The sequence below is a fragment of the Arachis hypogaea genome, chromosome 4, assembly GCF_003086295.3.
Source record: "Arachis hypogaea cultivar Tifrunner chromosome 4, arahy.Tifrunner.gnm2.J5K5, whole genome shotgun sequence".
In the NCBI taxonomy this organism is placed as follows: domain Eukaryota; kingdom Viridiplantae; phylum Streptophyta; class Magnoliopsida; order Fabales; family Fabaceae; genus Arachis; species Arachis hypogaea.
Window position 1 is genome coordinate 93,566,884 of NC_092039.1, and position 20,314 is coordinate 93,587,197.

General features: G+C 39.9%; 1 non-coding gene across 1 annotated transcript; it reads left to right on the top strand.

Moving 5' to 3' along the window:
* The first annotated feature begins 10,410 nt into the window (after window positions 1-10,410).
* LOC112799044 (small nucleolar RNA R71) lies at window positions 10,411-10,518 on the top strand. Its single transcript, XR_003200632.1, has one exon. It is a non-coding gene; the product is annotated as a small nucleolar RNA R71 (small nucleolar RNA).
* The last annotated feature ends 9,796 nt before the right edge of the window (window positions 10,519-20,314 follow it).

Here is a 20,314-nt window from a genome sequence, read left to right on the forward strand (position 1 = left end):
ATACTTTGTGACGGCATGAGTCTCTAAACTCCATTGTTGGGGGTGAGGAGCTCTGCAGCGTCTCGATGATTTAATACAATTCCTTTGTTTTCCATTCAAACACGCTTGTTCTTATCTAAGATGTTTATTCGCGCTTAACTGTGGAGAAGGTGATGATCCGTGACACTCATCACCTTCCTCAACCCATGAACGTGTGCCTGACAACCACCTCCGTTCTACATCAGATTGAATGAATATCTCTTAGATTCCCCAACAGAATCTTCGTGGTATAAGCCGGATTGATGGCAGCATTCATGAGAATCCGGAAAGTCTAAACCTTGTCTGTGGTATTCCGAGTAGGATTCCGGGATTGAATGACTGTGACGTGCTTCAAACTTTAACCTGCTGGGCGTTAGTGACAGACGCAAAAGAGTGATTCTATTCCAGTAGGAGCGGGAACCAACCGGTGATTAGCCGTACTGTGACAGAGTGCGTGAGCATAGTTTTCACTGCGAGGATGGGAAGTAGCCACTGACAACGGTGACACCCTACATAGAGCTTGCCATGGAAGGAACCTGCGTGTGAGAAGAGGATTTCAAGGAAGAGTTGAAGTCAGAGGACAAAGCATCTCCAAAACTCCAACATGTTTCCCATTACTGCAAATCAAAGTAACATTGTTCCCTCTTTTATCAAATTCCAGTAATTTCACTTTTAATCCAAATTAATCCTTGTTGACATCCTAACTAAGATCAATAAAGTAAATATTGATTGCTTCAAACCAATAATCTCTGTGGATTCGACCCTTACTCACGTAAGGTATTACTTGGACGACCCAGTACACTTGCTGGTCAGTTGAACGGAATTGTGCCCACTCATACCAAAAATCCTAAGTTCCACAATCCTACAATAAATATATTAATACTATATTGATGTGATCACAATTTCGTCCACCAAGTTTTTGGCGCCGTTGCCGGGGATTATTGAGTTTGAATAATTGAAGGTTTATTTTATTTCTTAGATTAGGAATAATTTATTTTTATTTTTATTTTTATTGTTATAGAGTCATTAAATTTTGATAGGATAGTTTCTTTTCAAGAACATCTGCATCAAGTGTCATATTTATTCCCAATTGGCTAAAGCATTGGCTTATATTCTTGATAAGGGAGCACCAGTACTTTTGAAAATCTTTTTCAAAAATAATTTTTCTTGATTTAATCTTGTGCCAAACTCCAAGTTTGGTGTTTTATTGTTAATTTTTATAATTTTCGAAAATTTTATTAAAGTTTTCTAAAAATTTTAAGTTTGGTATTCTTCCTTGTGTTCTTGGTGTTCTTGTGAATCTTCAAGGTGTTCTTGAGTTTCTCTTGTGTCTTGATCTTAAAAATTTTTAAGTTTGGTGTTCCTTGGTGTTTTCCCTCCAAAAATTTTCGAAAATAAGGAGCACTAGATCTAAAAATTTTAAGTCTTGTATCTTTTGTGTGTTTTTCTCTTTCTTTATAAAATTCAAAATTCAAAAAAAAAATTTTTTTGTTTTCTAACCAATTTTAAAAACTACTTTTTCGAAATTTTTAATATAAAATCCAAATTTCAATTTCAAATTTTTCGAAAATTTTCACAAAGTGCTTTCAAAATATTTTTACAAATTCCATTTTTATTTATTCCATTATTATAACACAAATAATAGCAACATACATATCATCTCTTTTATTCCATTATGGAATTAAATGGGAGTGATCAGTCCAAGAGGACTCTGGGGTCATATGCTAACCCCACTACTGCTTCATATGGGAGTAGTATTTGTATACCCTCCATTGGAGTTAGTAGCTTTGAGCTGAATCCTCAGCTCATTATCATGGTGCAGCAAAACTGCCAGTATTCTGGTCTTCCACATGAAGAACCTACAGAGTTTCTGGCACAATTTCTGCAAATTGCTGATACAGTACATGATAAGGAAGTGGATCAGGATGTCTACAGATTATTATTGTTTCCATTTGCTGTAAAAGATCAAGCTAAGAGGTGGTTAAACAACCAGCCTAAGAACAGCATAAAAACATGGAAACAGCTGTCAGAAAAATTCCTGAATCACTATTTCCCTCCCAAACGGATGACACAGCTAAGGCTAAGCATCCAAGGCTTCAAACAAGGAGATAATGAATCCCTTTATGATGCATGGGAGAGATACAGAGAGATGCTAAGAAAATGCCCCTCTGAAATGTTTTCAGAATGGGTGCAATTAGACATCTTCTACTATGGGCTTACAGAAAAAGCTCAGATTTCTCTAGACCACTCAGCTGGTGGATCTATACACATGAGAAAAACAATTGAAGAAGCTCAAGAGCTCATTGATACAGTTGCCAGAAATCAGCATCTGTATCTGAACAGTGAATCTTCCATGAAAGAAGAGGCTAAAACAGTAACTGCGGAACTCAATCCGGTGGATCAGGTTAATGAATTCAATCAGCAATTAGACTTTCTAACTCAGCAGCTAGCCGAATTCAAGGAAATGTTACAGGAAACAAGAATGGCTAACAGGAACATGGAAGTGCAACTAAAACAGACAGAAAAGCAACTGTCAAAACAAATAGCAGATGAATGCCAAGCAGTTCAATTAAGAAGTGGGAAAACATTAAATACCTCACTTCAAAGCAGCAAGAAGACATGAAATGAACAAATAGCTACTCAAAATCCCTCTAAGGACAAGCAGAGCCCAGAGAGGGATAAAGCTGGCGCTGAACGCCCAAACCATGCTCATTCCTGGCGTTCAACGCCAGAAACAAGCATGGATCTGGCGTTGAACGCCCAAAAGGAACATGGTTCTGGCGTCCAAACGCCAGAAACAAGCAGGGAGGTGGCGTTTAACGCCACCCCAGCTTCCACCCCTGGTATTCAAACGCCAGTGGGTGATCAGTCACATACAAGTGCTGATAACAATCCTTCTAAAAAGGCTTCCCAACCCACTTCTGTAGGTAATAAACCTGCAGCAACTAAAGTTGAGGAATACAAAGCCAAAATGCCTTATCCTCAAAAACTCCGCCAAGCGGAACAGGATAAGCAATTTGCCCGCTTTGCAGACTATCTCAGGACTCTTGAAATAAAGATTCCGTTTGCAGAAGCACTTGAGCAAATACCTTCTTATGCTAAGTTCATGAAAGAGATCTTAAGTCATAAGAAGGATTGGAGGGAAACTGAAACAGTTTACCTCACTGAAGAATGCAGTGCAGTCATTCTAAAAAGCTTACCTGAGAAGCTTAAAGATCCTGGGAGCTTCATGATACCATGCACATTAGAAGGTGTTTGTACCAAGCAAGCTTTATGCGATCTTGGGGCAAGTATCAACCTAATACCTGCATCTACTATCAGAAAGCTTGGTTTGACTGAAGAAATCAAACCAACCAGGATATGTCTTCAACTTGCTGATGGCTCCATTAAATACCCATCAGGCGTGATTGAAGACATGATCGTCAAGGTTGGGCCATTTGCCTTTCCTACTGACTTTGTGGTGCTGGAAATGGAGGAGCACAAGAGTGCAACTCTCATTCTAGGAAGACCTTTCCTAGCAACTGGCCGAACCCTCATTGATGTCCAAAAAGGGGAAGTGACCTTAAGAGTCAATGAGGAGGAGTTCAAGTTGAATGTTGTTAAAGCCATGCAACATCCAGACACCCCAAATGACTGCATGAGTGTTGATCTTATTGATTCTCTGGTAAGAGAGGTCAATATAGCTGAGAGTCTCGAATCAGAGCTGGAGGACATCTTTAAAGATGTTCAGCCTGATTTGGAGGAATCAGAGAAGATAATAGAACCTCTGAAAATCCCTCAAGAAGAGGAGAAACCTCCAAAACCCGAGCTCAAACCATTGCCACCATCCCTGAAATATGCATTCCTGGGAGAAGGTGAAACCTTTCCTGTAATTATAAGCTCTACCTTAGAGCCACAGGAAGAGGAAGCACTAATTCAAGTGCTAAGGACGCACAAGACAGCTCTTGGGTGGTCCATTAGTGATCTTAAGGGCATTAGCCCAGCCAGATGCATGCACAAAATCTTGTTGGAGGATGACGCCAAGCCAGTGGTTCAACCACAAAGGCGGCTGAACCCAGCTATGAAAGAAGTGGTGCAAAAAGAGGTCACTAAATTACTAGAGGCTGGGATTATTTATCCTATTTCTGACAGCCCCTGGGTGAGCCCTGTTCAAGTTGTCCCTAAGAAGGGTGGCATGACAGTGGTTCATAATGAAAAAAATGAACTGGTTCCTACAAGGACAGTTACAGGGTGGCGTATGTGCATTGATTACAGAAGACTCAATACAGCCACCAGAAAGGATCATTTTCCTTTACCATTCATAGACCAGATGCTAGAAAGACTAGCAGGTCATGAATACTACTGCTTCCTGGATGGATATTCAGGTTATAATCAAATTGCAGTAGATCCCCAAGATCAGGAGAAAACGGCCTTCACATGTCCATCTGGAGTATTTGCATACAGAAGGATGCCATTTGGCCTGTGCAATGCACCTGCAACTTTTCAAAGGTGCATGCTCTCAATTTTCTCTGATATGGTGGAAAATTTTCTGGAAGTCTTCATGGATGATTTTTCAGTATTTGGAGACTCATTCAGCTCCTGCCTTAACCATTTAGCACTTGTTCTGAAAAGATGCCAAGAGACTAACCTGGTTTTAAACTGGGAAAAATGTCACTTTATGGTGACTGAAGGAATTGTCCTTGGGCACAAAATTTCGAACAAGGGCATAGAGGTGGACCAAGCTAAGGTAGAAGTAATTGAAAAATCACCACCACCTGCTAATGTTAAGGCAATCAGAAGCTTTCTGGGGCATGCAGGATTCTATAGGAGGTTTATAAAGGATTTTTCAAAAATCGCCAAACCTCTGAGCAACCTGCTAGCTGCAGACACGCCATTCATCTTTAATGAAGAGTGTCTGCAGGCATTTGAAACTCTAAAAGCTAAATTGGTTACAGCACCAATCATCTCTGCACCAGACTGGACATTACCATTTGAACTAATGTGTGATGCCAGTGACCATGCCATTGGTGCAGTGTTGGGACAAAGGCATGACAAGCTTCTGCATGTCATCTACTACGCCAGCCGTGTGCTAAATGATGCACAGAAGAATTACACAACCACAGAAAAAGAGCTACTTGCAGTGGTTTACGCCATTGACAAATTTAGATCCTACTTAGTAGGATCAAAAGTGATTGTGTACACTGATCATGCTGCTCTTAAATATCTACTCACAAAGCAGGATTCAAAACCCAGACTCATCAGATGGGTGCTGCTTCTGCAAGAGTTTGATATAGAAATAAGAGACAGAAAAGGGACAGAAAATCAAGTAGCAGATCACCTGTCCCGAATAGAACCAGTGGAAGGGGCGTCCCCCCTCTCACTGAAATTTCTGAAACCTTTCCGGATGAGCAATTACTAGCCGTCCAGGAAGTGCCATGGTTTGCAGACATTGCAAACTACAAGGCAGTAAGATTCATACCCAAAGAGTACAGTAAGATGCAATCGAAGAAATTAATCACAGATGCAAAGTACTATCTTTGGGATGAACCATATCTCTTTAAGAGATGTGCAGACGGAGTAATCCGTAGATGTGTGCCTAAAGAAGAAGCACAGAAGATCCTTTGGCACTGCCATGGATCACAGTATGGAGGACATTTTGGAAGTGAACGAACAGCCACAAGAGTCCTCCAAAGTGGCTTCTACTGGCCTACTCTCTATAAAGATTCCCGAGCATTTGTGCTTAACTGTGATAGTTGCCAAAGATCAGGCAACCTGCCTCACAGTTATGCCATGCCTCAACAAGGAATCTTGGAGATTGAGTTGTTTGATGTATGGGGCATTGACTTCATGGGACCTTTCCCACCATCATACTCAAACACCTATATTCTGGTGGCAGTGGATTATGTATCCAAATGGGTGGAGGCTATTGCAACACCCACTAATGACACTAAAACAGTGTTAAAGTTCCTCCAGAAATATATCTTCAGCAGATTTGGTGTCCCTAGAGTGTTAATCAGTGATGGGGGCACTCATTTCTGTAATAAACAGCTTTATTCTGCTCTGGTACGTTATGGAGTCAACCACAGGGTGGCTACTCCATATCACCCACAAACTAATGGGCAAGCTGAAGTCTCAAATAGAGAACTTAAAAGAATCCTGGAACGGACTGTAATTAACCGTAGAAAGGATTGGGCAAGAAGCTTGGATGATGCTCTGTGGGCATACAGAACAGCATTCAAGACCCCCATAGGGACCTCTCCATACCAGCTTGTGTATGGAAAGGCATGTCACTTGCCAGTGGAACTGGAACACAAGGCCTACTGGGCAACCAGATTCCTAAACCTTGATGCCAAGTTAGCTGGAGAAAAACGATTGCTCCAACTAAATGAGCTAGAGGAATTTAGACTCAATGCTTTCGAGAATGCAAAAATTTACAAAGAGAAAGCAAAAAGATGGCATGATAAGAAATTGTCATCCAGAGTCTTTGAGCCTGGGCAGAAAGTTCTGTTATTCAATTCTAGGCTCAAATTATTCCCTGGGAAATTAAAATCCCGGTGGAGAGGTCCATATGTAATTACAAGTGTATCACCATATGGATACGTAGAGCTTCAGGATAATGAATCTAACAAAAGGTTCATTGTTAATGGACAGAGAGTTAAACATTATCTTGAAGGCAATTTTGAGCAAGAATGCTCAAAACTGAGACTTGATTAAAAGCTCAGTAATAGTCCAGCTAATGACATTAAAGAAGCGCTTGCTGGGAGGCAACCCAGCCAATCACAAAATTTAATTTTATTCGTTTTACAGGTAGATGCTACAGTATCTTCAAAAGGTGAAATAGCAATTGGTTGAAGTCACAGAGTTACAGGGAAATTTGGAAGCTCACTGGCGTGAAAAAGCCAGTGAGAAACATTTTGGGCGTTGAACGCCCAAAAGAAGCACCCACTGGGCGTTTAACGCCAGTAAGGGTAGCCTTCTGGGCGTTAAACGCCAGAAAGGAGCATCTTCTGGGCGTTAAACGCCAGAAAGATGCACCTTCTGGGCGTTTAACGCCAATCTGCTAGCATTCTGGGCGTTTAGAAAAACGCCCAGTAAAGAAGGACTTCCTGGCGTTCAACGCCAGAAAGAAGCATCACATGGGCGTTGAACGCCCAGGAGAAGCAACATGTGGGCGTTAAACGCCCAAACCATGCACCATGTGGGCGTTTAACGCCAGGATGCTGGGAGGAGGTACAATTCGTTTTTCTTCATAATTTTTCAAAATTTTTAAGTTTCAATTCATGATTTCTTGCATAAACATGTTTCAAAATGTCATCCTTCAAAATCAAATTGGTTTTCTAAAGAACCCTAATTTCTAAAATCCCTTTTTCAAAAATATCAAATGTATCTTAATTCATAAACATAAATCTTTTTCCAATCCAATTCTTTTTCAAATATTTTTAATTTCTTCTCATATCTTTTTCAACTCATCTTATCTTTATTTGAAAAATGCATTTCCTTCTACTCCTCTCCTTTCCTTTCTTTTGCTTGAGGACAAGCAAACCTCTAAGTTTGGTGTGATTTGCCATGATCACTGAGCTAAAACTCATTAAGATCATGGCACCTAAGAGAACAGGAAGAGCAAGGATGTGAACTTAAGGGAGCTGAAGCGTCAGAAATTAATTCTTGAAGGCACCCCACAGACTAGAGGAACATCCACTTCCCAAAATACAGGTTGTTAAGTTCTAATTCCAGCTTTAACTCTGTGATAGTATTATTATAGGATTTTACCTTAGAAGTTATATAGTAGTAGTAGTAATTAGTATGTCTATTTTGATTTTATTTCCAATTAAGCTATAATTTATTTTTCTCATCATCATTAGGCATGAATAAAGTAGTAGATTTTCTTTTAGAATAAAGAAGTAATTTATATTTTTCGAGTTCTTAATAAATAAAATTATAATTAATTATATGTGGTGGCAATACTTTTTGTTCTCTGAATGAATGCTTGAACAGTGCATAATATGTACTTTGAATTTGATGAATATTGGCTCCTGAAAGAATGAGGAACACGAAAAATATTGTTGATGATCTGAAAAATCATGAAATTGATTCTTGAAGCAAGAAAAAGCAGTAAAAAAAAATAAAAAATAAAAAAATAACACAATATTCACAAGCCATGGGCACTAGCCAAGAATAAAAAGGATCCAAGGCTTTGAGCATCAATGGATAGGAGGGCCCAAGGAAATAAAATCCAGGCCTAAGCGGCTAAACCAAGCTGTCCCTAACCATGTGCTTGTGTCATGAAGGTCCAAGTGAAAAGCTTGAGACTGAGTGGTTAAAGTCGTGATCCAAAGCAAAAGAGTGTGCTTAAGAGCTCTGGACACCACTGACTGGGGACTCTAGCAAAGCTGAGTCATAATCTGAAAAGGTTCACCCATTTATGTGTCTGTGGCATTTATGTATCCGGTGGTAATACTGGAAGACAAAGTGCTTAGGGCCACAGCCAAGACTCAGAAAATAACTGTGTTCAAGAATCAACATACTACACTAGGAGAGTCAACAATACTATCTGAATTCTGAGCTCCTAAGGATGCCAATCATTCTGAAAATTTAAAGATACAGGGAGATGCCAAAACTATTCAGAGACAAAAAGCTACAAGCCCCGCTCATCTAATAAGAATCTGAGCCTCATTTAAAACTCGAGAATATTATTATTTCTTTATTTCTGTTAGAACCTATTTTATTCATCTAGTTGCTTGAGGATAAGCAACAGTTTAAGTTTGGTGTTGTGATGAGCGGATATTTTGTACGCTTTTTGGGGGTAATTTCATGTAGATTTTAGCATGTTTTAGTTAGTTTTTAGTAGAATAATATTAGTTTTTAGGCAAAAATCATATTTCTGGACTTTACTATGAGTTTGTGTGTTTTTCTGTGATTTCAGGTATTTTCTGACTGAAATTGAGGGAGCTGAGCAAAAATCTGACTTAGGCTGAAAAAGGACTGCTGATGCTGTTGGATCCTGACCTCCCTGCACTCGAAATGGATTTTCTGGAGCTACAGGAGTCCAATTGGCGCGCTCTCAACGGCGTTGGAAAGTAGACATCCAGGGCTTTCCAGCAATATATAATAGTCCATACTTTGAGCGAGGATAGACGACGTAACTTGGCGTTAAACGCCAAGTTCATACTGCTGTCTGGAGTTAAACGCCAGAAAAACGTCATGATCCGGAGTTGAACGCCCAAAACACGTCATAACCTAAAGTTTGACGCCAAGAAAGGCCTTTGCACGTGGAAAGCTTTAGTCTCAGCCCCAGCACACACTAAGTGGGCCCCAGAAGTGGATTTCTGCACCAATTATCTTAGTTTATTCATTTTCTGTAACCCTAGGTTATTAGTTTACTATTTAAACAACTTTTACAGACATTTCTTGTACCTCATGACATTTTCAGATCTGAATTACATACTTTGTGACGGCATGAGTCTCTAAACTCCATTGTTGGGGGTGAGGAGCTCTGCAGCGTCTCGATGATTTAATACAATTCCTTTGTTTTCCATTCAAACACGCTTGTTCTTATCTAAGATGTTTATTCGCGCTTAACTGTGGAGAAGGTGATGATCCGTGACACTCATCACCTTCCTCAACCCATGAACGTGTGCCTGACAACCACCTCCGTTCTACATCAGATTGAATGAATATCTCTTAGATTCCCCAACAGAATCTTCGTGGTATAAGCCGGATTGATGGCAGCATTCATGAGAATCCGGAAAGTCTAAACCTTGTCTGTGGTATTCCGAGTAGGATTCCGGGATTGAATGACTGTGACGTGCTTCAAACTTTAACCTGCTGGGCGTTAGTGACAGACGCAAAAGAGTGATTCTATTCCAGTAGGAGCGGGAACCAACCGGTGATTAGCCGTACTGTGACAGAGTGCGTGAGCATAGTTTTCACTGCGAGGATGGGAAGTAGCCACTGACAATGGTGACACCCTACATAGAGCTTGCCATGGAAGGAACCTGCGTGTGAGAAGAGGATTTCAAGGAAGAGTTGAAGTCAGAGGACAAAGCATCTCCAAAACTCCAACATGTTTCCCATTACTGCAAATCAAAGTAACATTGTTCCCTCTTTTATCAAATTCCAGTAATTTCACTTTTAATCCAAATTAATCCTTGTTGACATCCTAACTAAGATCAATAAAGTAAATATTGATTGCTTCAAACCAATAATCTCTGTGGATTCGACCCTTACTCACGTAAGGTATTACTTGGACGACCCAGTACACTTGCTGGTCAGTTGAACGGAATTGTGCCCACTCATACCAAAAATCCTAAGTTCCACAATCCTACAATAAATATATTAATACTATATTGATGTGATCACAATTTCGTCCACCAACAGACCATCATAGAAGATACATATGATGCTCCATTCTAAAAGCATATCTGAAAGACACCTTCTGATCAATTGCTTGTATCTTTCTCAAGCTTCATAGAAGGATTCACCTTCCTTCTGTTTGAAGGTTTGAACTTCCACTCTAAGCTTACTCATCTTTTGAGGTGGAAATAATTTAGCTAAGAAGGCATTGACCAGCTTTTCCCAAGAGTTTAGGCTTTCTCTAGGTTGTGAGTTCAACCATATACTAGCTCTGTCTCTTACAGCTGAAGGGAAAAGCATAAGTTTGTAGACCTCGGGATCAACTCCATTGGTCTTAACAGTGTCACAGATTTGCAAAAATTCATCCAAGAACTGATGAGGATCTTCCAATGGAAGTCCATGAAACTTGCAATTCTGTTGCATCAGAGAAACTAATTGAGGCTTAAACTCAAAGTTGTTTGCTCCAATGGTAGGAATGGAGATGCTTCTCCCATGGAAGTCGGGAGTTGGTGCAGTAAAGTCACCAAGCACCTTCCTTGTATTGTTGGCATTGTTGTTATTTTTGGCTGCCATGTCTTCTTCTTTTTCAAAAATTTCTGTTAGGTCCTCTCCAGAGAGTTGTGCTTTAGCTTCTCTTAACTTCCTCTTCAGAGTCCTTTCAGGTTTAGGATCAGCTTCAACAAGAATGCCTTTATCTTTATTCCTACTCATATGAAAGAGAAGAAAAAAAAGAAAGTATGGAATCCTCTATGTCACAGTATAGAGATTCCTTGATGTGTCAGTGGAAAAGAAGAATAGAAGGATGAGGTAGAGAGAGAAATTCAAACTTATAGAGAGAGAAGGGGTCCGAATTATCAAAGGAGGATAAGTGTTAGTGATTAAATAGAAAGAGATGGGAGAGGGAGAATTTTTGAAAATTTTTAAATAAAATAAAATTAGAGTTTAAAACAATTAGTTAATTAAAAAGATTTTTGAAAAAGTTGTTAGTTGTTTTCAAAAATTGGAGAGAGAAAAGTAGTTAGGTGGTTTTGAAAAAGATAAGAAATAGTAAGTTTTGAAAAGATAAGAAGTTAGAAAAAGATTTTGAAATTAAAATTTAAAAAGATGTGATTTGAAAAAGATATGATTTAAAAAGATATGATTGAAAAGATATGATTGAAAAACAAATTAAAAAAAATATTTGATTTTTAAAATTGATGACTTGACTAATAAGAAATTAAATGATATGATTCTAAAATTCAAATATTGAACCTTTCTTAACAAGAAAGTAACAAACTTGAAATTTTTGAATCACAACATTAATTGTTAGCAAGGATTTTCGAAAATATTAAAAGAAAAATGAAAAAAGATTTGATTTTGAAAAAGATATGATTGATAAGAGAGGATATGAAAAAGTTAAGATTTTGAAAAATTAATTTTAAAATTTGAAAAGTTGAAAAAGATTTGGATTGAAAACAAAATTTCCTCCTTGGTGTTATCCTGGCTTTTAACGCCCACTTGGCTACCTCCTTGGGCATTAAACACCTAGCCAGATACCCTGGCTTGCGTTTAAACGCCAAAAATCCTTCCTTACTAGGCGTTTTGAACGCTCAGCTTTTTCTCTGTGATTCATCTGCTGTATGTTCTGAATCTTCAATTCTCTGTTTTATTGACTTGAAAAGACATAATTTTGAATTTTTTGAATTTTTTATGATGAGAGGGAAAAACAACAGAATGAAATTAAACATGAAAAACTAAGATCAAAACAAGGAATGCATGCAAGAACAATTTGAAGATCATGATGAATATCAAGAACATATTTTTGAAAATTTTTAAGAAAAGAAAGACATGCAAGACATCAAACTTAGAAATTTTCATACTAGAGACACTAACAATTTTAGAATGCACATGAGAAACAACAAAAGACACAAAATAAGAGAATTTAAAGATCAGACAAGAAAATCATCAAGAACAACTTGAAGATCAATAAAGAACACAAGAACACACTTTCGAAAAATGCAAGAAGAATAAAGACATACAATTGACACCAAACTTAAAAATTGACACTAGATTCAAACAAAAAACACAAAATATTATTTTTTTATGATTTTAATTTTTTTAATTTTTCAAAAATTATTTTTGAAAAAGAAAATAAGAAACTCAAAATTTTTAATGAGAATTCCATGAATCATGCAATGTTAGTCTAAAGCTTCAGTCTAAAAAGATTAGACATGGCTAACCAAGCTTCAGCAGGACATTACATATGATGAGCGGATAATTTATACACTTTTTGGCATTGTTTTTAGTATGTTTTTAGTATGTTTTAGTTAGTTTTTATTATATTTTTATTAGTTTTTATTTAAAATTCACTTTTCTGGACTTTACTATGAGTTTGTTTATTTTTCTGTGATTTCAGGTATTTTCTGGCTGAAATTGAGGGACCTGAGCAAAACTCTGATTCAGAGGCTGAAAAAGGACTGCAGATGCTGTTGGATTCTGACCTCCCTGCATTTAAAGTCAATTTTCTGGAGCTACAGAAACCCATTTGGCGTGCCCCCAATTGCGTTGGAAAGTAGACATCGTGGACTTTCCAGCAATATATAATAGTTTATACTTTGCCTGAGATTTGATGGCCCAAACTGGCGTTCCAAGTCAACTCAAGAATTCTGGCGTAAAACGCCGGAACTGGCAAAAGAATGGGAGTTAAACGCCCAAACTGGCACAAAAGCTGGCGTTTAACTCCAAGAAGAGTCTCTACACATAAAAGCTTTAATGCTCAGCCCAAGCACACACCAAGTGGGCCCGGAAGTGGATTTTTACGTCATTTACTCAGTTTTGTAAACCCTAAGCTACTAGTTCTCTATAAATAGGACCTTTTGCTATTGTATTTTCATCGGGGTAGCTATCTTCGAGTAGTCTTATGCTATCTTAGATCATGGGGCTGGCCTCACGGCCATGCCTAGACCTTTTTCTTATGTATTTTCAATGGTGGAGTTTCTACACACCATAGATTAAGGTGTGGAGCTCTACTGTACCTCGAGTATTAATGCAATTACTATTGTTCTTCTCTTCAATTCAGCTTATTCTTGTTCTAAGATATCACTTGTTCCTCAACTTGATGAATGTGATGATCCGTGACACTCATCATCATTCTTACCTATGAACGTGTGCCTAACAACCACCTCCGTTCTACCTTAGATTGAGTGGATATCTCTTGGATTCCTTAATCAGAATCTTCGTGGTATAAGCTAGAATTGATGGCGGCATTCTTGAGAATCCGGAAGGTCTAAACCTTGTCTGTGGTATTCTGAGTAGGGTTCAAGTATTGAATGACTGTGACGAGCTTCAAACTTGCGATTGTGGGACGTTAGTGACAGACGCAAAAGAATCACTGGATTGTATTCCGACATGATCGAGAACCGACAGATGAATAGCCGTGCTGTGACAGAGCGCGTTGAACATTTTCATTGAGAGGACAGGACTGTAGCCATTGACAACGGTGATGCCCAACATACAACTTGACATGGAAAGGAGTAAGAAGGATTGGATGAAGACAGTAGGAAAGCAGAGAGACGGAAGGGACAAAGCATCTCCATACGCTTATCTGAAATTCTCACCAATGAATTACATAAGTATCTCTATCTTTATTTTATGTTTTATTCATCTTTTAATCATGAATCCTCTATAACCATTTGAATCCGCCTGACTGAGATTTACAAGATGACCATAGCTTGCTTCATACCAACAATCTCTGTGGAATCGACCCTTACTTGCGTAAGGTTTATTACTTGGATGACCCAGTGCACTTGCTGGTTAGTTGTGCGAAGTTGTGATAAAGAGTTGAGATTGCAATTGAGCGTACCATGTTGATGGCGCCATTGATGATCACAATTTCGTGCTCCAAGTTTTTGGCGCCGTTGCCGGGGATTATTCGAGTTTGGACAACTGACGGTTCATCTTGTTGCTTAGTGGTGCGCGAAATTGTGAACTATACTTTTTCACAACTCTCATAATCCCCGGTAATGGCTCCAAGAACTTGGTGGCTCAATACCATGGCATTACACAACTTCGCACAACTAACCAGCAAGTGCACTGGGTCGTCCAAGTAATAAACCTTACGTGAGTAAGGGTCGATCCCACGGAGATTGTTAGTATTGAAGCAAGCTATGGTCATCTTGTAAATCTTAGTCAGGCAAACTCAAATGGTAATGATGGTGATAAACGAAAATAACATAAAGGTAAAGATAGAGATACTTATGTAATTCATTGGTAGGAACTTCAGATAAGCGTATGAAGATGCCTTCCCTTCCGTCTCTCTGCTTTCCTACTGCCTTCATCCAATCCTTCTTCCTCCTTTCCATGGCAAACTCGTGTAGGGTCTCACTGTTGTCAGCAGCTACCTCCCATCCTCGCAGTGAAAGCTAATGCACACACTCTGTCACAGTGCTGCCAATCACCGGTGTGGTTCCCTCCCCTACTGGAATAGAATCCAGTGATTCTTTTGCGTCTGTCACTAACGCCCAGTAAGTTACAGGTTTGAAGCACGTCACAGTCATTCAGTCATTGAATCCTACTCAGAATACCACAGACAAGGTTAGACCTTCCGGATTCTCTTGAATGCCGCCATCAGTTCTTGCCTATACCACGAAGACTCTGATCTCACGGAATGGTTGGCTCGTTTGTCAGGCGAGCACTCGGTTGTCAGGCGATCAACCATGCATCGTGCAATCAGGAATCCAAGAGATATTCACTAGAGCCTCGAATGCTAGTAGAACAAGAGTGGTTGTCAGTCACTTTGTTCATGAGTGAGAATGGTGATGGGCGTCAATCATCACCTTCATCAAGTTGAAGAACAAGTGATATCTTGGATAAAGAACAAGCGGAATTGAATGGAAGAACAATAGTAATTGCATTAATACTCGAGGTACAGCAGAGCTCCACACCTTAATCTATGGTGTGTAGAAACTCCACCGTTGAAAATACATAAGCATAAGGTCTAGGCATGGCCGAATGGCCAGCCTCCCAAGGAACTAAGATAGCATACAATGAAGATAGCTACCAAAGTCTACTTAAGATCTAAAAGTGATCAAAAGCTCTCTAATACAATAGTAAAAGGTTCTACTTATAAGAAACTAGTAGCCTAAGGTGTACAGAAATGAGTAATTGACATAAAAATCCTCTTCTGGGCCCACTTGGTGTGTGCTTGGGCTGAGCAATGAAGCAAATTTCGTGTAGAGACTCTTCTTGGAGTTAAACGCCAGCTTTGGTGCCAGTTTGGGCGTTTAACTCCCATTTGGGTGCCAGTTCCAGCGTTTAACGCTGGGATTTCTTGAGGTGACTTTGAACGCCGGTTTGGGCCATCAAATCTTGGGCAAAGTATGGACTATCATATATTGCTGGAAAGCCCAGGATGTCTACTTTCCAACGCCGTTGAGACCGCGCCAATTGGGCTTCTGTAGCTCCAGAAAATCCGCTTCGAGTGCAGGGAGGTCAGAATCCAACAGCATCTGCAGTCCTTTTTGGTCTCTAAATCAGATTTTTGCTCAGGTCCCTCAATTTCAGCCAGAAAATACCTGAAATCACAGAAAAACACACAAACTCATAGTAAAGTCCAGAAAAGTGAATTCTAACTAAAAACTAATAAAAATATACTAAAAACTAACTAGATTATATCAAAAACATACTAAAAACAATGCCAAAAAGTATACAAATTATCCGCTCATCACAACACCAAACTTAAATTGTTGCTTGTCCCCAAGCAACTGAAAATCAAATAAGACAAAAAGAAGAGAATATGCAATGAATTCCAAAAACATCTGTGAAGATCAGTATTAATTAGATGAGCGGGGTTTTTAACTTTTTGCCTCTGAACAGTTTTGGCATCTCAATCTATCCCTTGAAATTCAGAATGATTGGCTTCTTTAGGAACTCAGAGTCCAGATAGTGCTAATGATTCTCTTAGTAAGATATGATGATTCTTGAACATAGCTATTTATTGAGTCTTGGCTGTGGCCCAAAGCACTCTGTCTTCCAGTATTACCACCGGATACATACATGCCACAGACACATAATTGGGTGAACCTTTTCAGATTGTGACTCAGCTTTGCTAAAGTCCCCAATTAGAGGTGTCCAGGGTTCTTAAGCACACTCTTATTTGCCTTGGATCACAACTCTTATTTCTAATATATTTTTTTTCTCGTTTCCTTTTTTTCTCTTTTTTTTTCGGTTTTTTTTTTTGAAAATGCTTTTTCTTGCTTCAAGAATCATTTTATTGATTTTTCAGATCCTCAGTAACATGTCTCCTTTTTCATCATTCTTTCAAGAGCCAACATTCATGAACCACAAATTCAAGATATATATGCACTGTTTAAGCATACATTCAGAGAACAAAGGTATTACCACCACATCAAAATAATTAAACTATTATAAAATTCAAAATTCATGCAATTCTTCCTTTTTCAATTAAGCACATTTTTATTTAAGAAAGGTGATGGATTCATAGGACATTCATAACTTTAAGGCATATACACTAAGACACTAATGATCATAAGACACAAACATGGATAAACATAAGCATAAAATTCGAAAAAACAGAAGAACAAATAACAAGGAGATCAAAGAACGGGTCCACCTTAGTGATGGCGGCTCTTTCTTGCTCTTGAAGATCCTATGGAGTGCTTGAGCTCCTCAATGTCTCTTCCTTGTCTTTGTTGCTCCTCCCTCATGATTCTTTGATCTTCTCTAATCTCATGAAGGATGATGGAGTGTTCTTGGTGCTCCACCCTTAATTGTCCCATATTGGAACTCAACTCTCCTAGGGAGGTGTTTAGTTGCTCCCAATAGTTTTGTGGAGGAAAGTTCATCCCTTGAGGAATCTCAGGGATCTCATGATGAGTGGGATCTCTTGTGTACTCCATCCTTTTCTTGGTGATGGGTTTGTCCTCATCAATGGGGATGTCTCCCTCTATGTCAACTCCAACTGAATAACAGAGGTGACAAATGAGATGAGGGAAGGCTAACCTTGCCAAGGTGGAGGTCTTGTCTGCCACTTTATAGAGTTCTTGGGCTATAACCTCATGAACCTCTATTTCTTCTCCAATCATGATGCCATGGATCATGATGGCCCGGTCTAGGGTAACTTCGGACCGGTTGCTAGTGGGAATGATTGAGCGTTGTATGAACTCTAACCATCCTCTAGCCACGGGCTTGAGGTCATGCCTTCTCAATTGGACCAGCTTTCCTCTTGAATCTTGCTTCCATTGTGCGCCCTCTTCACATATGACTGTGAGGACTTGGTCCAACCTTTGATCAAAGTTGACCCGTCTAGTGTAAGGATGCTCATCTCCTTGCATCATAGGCAAGTTGAACGCCACCCTCACACTCTCCGGACTAAAATCCAAGTATTTCCCCCGAACCATAGTAAGATAATTCTTTGGATTCGGGTTCACACTTTGGTCATGGTTCTTGGTGATCCATGCATTGGCATAGAACTCTTGAACCATCAAGATTCCGACTTGTTGAATGGGGTTGGTAAGAACTTCCCAACCTCTTCTTCGGATCTCATGGCGGATCTCCGAATATTCACCCTTTTTGAGTGAAAAGGGTACCTCGGGGATCACCTTCTTCAAGGCCACAACTTCATAGAAATGGTCTTGATGCACCCTTGAGAGGAATCTATCCATCTCCCATGACTCGGAGGTGGAAGCCTTTGCCTTCCCTTTCCTCTTTTTAGAGGTTTCTCCGGCCTTGGATGCCATAATGGTTATGGAAAAACGAAAAAGCAACGCTTTTACCACACCAAACTTAAAATGTTTGCTCGTCCTCGAGCAAAAGAAGAAAGAAGAGAGTAGAAGAAGAAGAAATGAGGAAGAGGGAGATGGTGGTGAATTCGGCCAAAGAGGGGGAGAAGTGGTGTTTAGGTTGTGTGAAAATGAAGGGTTGAAGAGGGGTATATATAGGAGAGAGGGGGTGAATGGTTCGGCCATTATGGGTGGGTTTGGGAGGGAAAGTGGTTTGAATTTGAAGGGTGAGGTTGGTGGGGATTTATGAAGGATGGATGTGAGTGGTGAAGAGAAGGGTAGGATTTGATAGGTGAGGGGTTTTTGGGGAAGAGGTGTTGAGGTGATTGGTGAATGGGGGAAGAAGAGAGAGAGTGATGGTAGGGTCCTGTGGGGTCCACAGATCCTGTAGTGTCAAGGAAAAGGCATCCTTGCACCAAATGGCATCAAAATCCACGTTTTGAGCCATTTCTGGCGTTAAACGCCGGGCTGGTGCCCATTCCTGGCGTTTAACGCCAGGTTCTTGCCCTTTACTGGCGTTTAACGCCAGTCTGGTGCCCCTTTCTGGCGTTAAACGCCCAGAAGGGTGCCAGACTGGGCGTTAAACGCCCAACTGCTAGGCTGACTAGCGTTTAAACGCCAGCAGCATCTTCCTCCAGGGTGTGCTGTTTTTCTTCCTGTTTTTCATTCTGTTTTTGCTTTTTTCATTGTTTTTGTGACTTCTTATGATCATCAACCTACAAAAAAGATAGAACAACAAAAGAAAATAATTAATTATAAAACATTGGGTTGCCTCCCAACAAGCGCTTCTTTAATGTCATTAGCTTGACAGAGGACTCTCATGGAGCCTCAGAAATGCTCAGAACCGTGTTGGAACCTCCCAACACCAAACTTAGAGTTTGAATGTGGGGGTTCAACACCAAACTTAGAGTTTGGTTGTGGCCTCCCAACACCAAACTTAGAGTTTGACTGTGGGGGCTCAGTTTGGCTCTGTTTTGAGAGAAGCTCTTCATGCTTCCTCTCCATGAAGACAGAGGGATATCCTTGGGCCTTAAACACCAAGGATTCTTCATTCACTTGAATGATCAACTCTCCTCTATCAACATCAATCACAGCCTTTGCTGTGGCTAGGAAGGGTCTGCCAAGGATGATGGATTCATCCATGCACTTCCCAGTCTCTAGGACTATGAAATCAGCAGGGATGTAATGGTCTTCAATCTTCACCAAAACATCCTCTACAAGTCCATAAGCTTGTTTTCTTGAGTTGTCTGCCATCTCTAGTGAGATTTTTGCAGCTTGTACCTCAAAGATCCCTAATTTCTCCATTACAGAGAGGGGCATGAGGTTCACACTTGACCCTAAGTCACACAAGGCCTTCTTGAAGGTCATGGTGCCTATGGTACAAGGTATAGAAAACTTCCCAGGATCCTGCCTCTTTTGAGGCAATTGCTGCCTAGACAAGTTATCCAGTTCTTTGGTGAGCAGAGGGGGTTCATCCTCCCAAGTCTCATTTCCAAATAACTTGTCATTTAGCTTCATGATTGCTCCAAGGTATTTAGCAACTTGCTCTTCAGTGACATACTCATCCTCTTCAGAGGATGAATACTCATCAGAGCTCATGAAAGGCAGAAGTAAGTCTAATGGAATCTCTATGGTCTCAGTTTGAGCCTCAGATTCCCAAGGTTCCTCATTGGGGAACTCAGTGGAGGTCAGTGGACGTCCATTGAGGTCTTCCTCAGTGGCGTTCACTGCCTCTTCTTCCTCCCAGAATTCGGCCATATTGAGGGCCTTGCATTCTCCTTTTGGATTTTCTTCAGTATTGCTTGGGAGAGTGCTTGGAGGAAGTTCAGTAATTTTCTTGCTCAGCTGACCCACTTGTCCTTCCAAATTCCTAATGGAGGACCTAGTTTCAGTCATGAAACTTTGAGTGGTTTTGATTAGATCAGAGACCATGGTTGCTAAGTCAGAGGTACTCTGCTTAGAACTCTCTGTCTGTTGCTGAGAAGATGATGGGAAAGGCTTGCTATTGCTAAACCTGTTCCTCCCACCATTATTGTTATTGAAACCTTGTTGAGGTCTCTGTTGATCCTTCCATGAAAGATTTGGATGATTCCTCCATGAAGGGTTATAGGTGTTTCCATAGGGTTCTCCCATGTAATTCACCTCTTCCATTGAAGGGTTCTCAGGATCATAAGCTTCTTCCTCAG